This window comes from Eptesicus fuscus, chromosome 15 (genome assembly GCF_027574615.1).
Source record: "Eptesicus fuscus isolate TK198812 chromosome 15, DD_ASM_mEF_20220401, whole genome shotgun sequence".
Taxonomy (NCBI): Eukaryota; Metazoa; Chordata; class Mammalia; order Chiroptera; family Vespertilionidae; genus Eptesicus; species Eptesicus fuscus.
Window position 1 is genome coordinate 4,138,222 of NC_072487.1, and position 1,439 is coordinate 4,139,660.

Genomic DNA, 1,439 nt, shown 5'->3' on the forward strand with positions numbered 1-1,439 from the left:
CGGACCTCTGCCTTGAACACACTCATCTCCTCTGCCTTTTCACCCGTGAGCTTTTAAGCTGCTCATCCTTTGGGGCTCAGCTTAGACATCTTCTCTGAGAGGCTGTGCTGATCACCCAAGGCAGGAGCCACTGACTGCCACCCGCTGCTTCACACCCGCTGTCCCTCGGATCACAGCCCTGACTGCACATTAGTCTCTCAGAGGCTGTCTGCTCTCCCCTTAATTATACTCCCAAACCAGCTGAGCTACTTCATTTCCAAGCACATGTGAGGAGCACCTATTATAGGTGAGAGTAAAAGCCGTTATCGACAGATGCACAGACTAAAGTGGAAATGAACAAGCTCGAGAGGAGACAACATAAGGAACTGAAAAGTCTTGGTATCTTTTAGGTAGAAGCAAAGTTCTTAAAAGTTTCACTATTGACAGAGTGCAAGACAATGTCCAAAAACAGTAACTCAGGGAGAGGCATGTCAAGTCAAAAAGAATGAAACTATATTTGAAATACCAGCAAAATGGTTGAAATAACATTTGATCGATATTACATTTGATAATTGCTCTAGGAAATTATAATCACTGAGTGTCACCTGGTAATCCACAGTGGTCGTTTCTGCTCTGGGTGTGCCTCACCTGTTTCCTTCCTCGTTGCAGGATGATAAATGGTAGTAAATGCAGTTGTGTATACATGCAATTGATAAAATATTTTTAAAACATGCAGTATATAGAATTAAACAGTTTGAAGAATTCTTCAGATAGGATTGATTGAACTGGTAAATTACTTTACTGTCTTTGCCGACTTTTGCGCAGCCTTTGTGTGTAATAAAGCCGACGTTGTTACATTGATAGATGCAAATCTACTGCTTTGATGTGGACCAATGCTCAAGGTTTAAGGAAGCAGTTAAAGGAAAAGGGAAGATAAGAGCTTACCCGTTCCATTTGAGGTAATCATTACAAATAGCTTAAACACCAACTTCATTCCTTTTTAATCACATGAAGTATTGATGTGAAATACCGAAACAAGCTTTGGAACAAATACAAGCGCTCACAAGTAGAATGGTAACTGGTGGTCGTTTCCAAAGAGAACAAACCCTTGGCTGGGAAGCAGAAAGGGACGCTTGCATGTGTTTGCTGGGCACCTCACTCCCAGCTGGAGCAAACCCTTCTGAGTGCACCCGTTTGCCCATTGTATCTGCCACGCGTCACAATGACACGGCAGTGATGTGAATCAGGACATTTAAAATGTCCTTGTCTCGGTGCGAAATTTTAAAAATTTAATAAGTGATCATTTGGAGGGCATTACTTTTGAATGATTAAAGTGGAAATCCCTAATATTTACATTTCATTGAACAGTTAATTGAATATTTTGCCTCATTTTAAAAATGTCATTCTTTTTTAACAGGTTGGAATAGAAGAAATTTTGGATTACAAAGCAATCATTGATT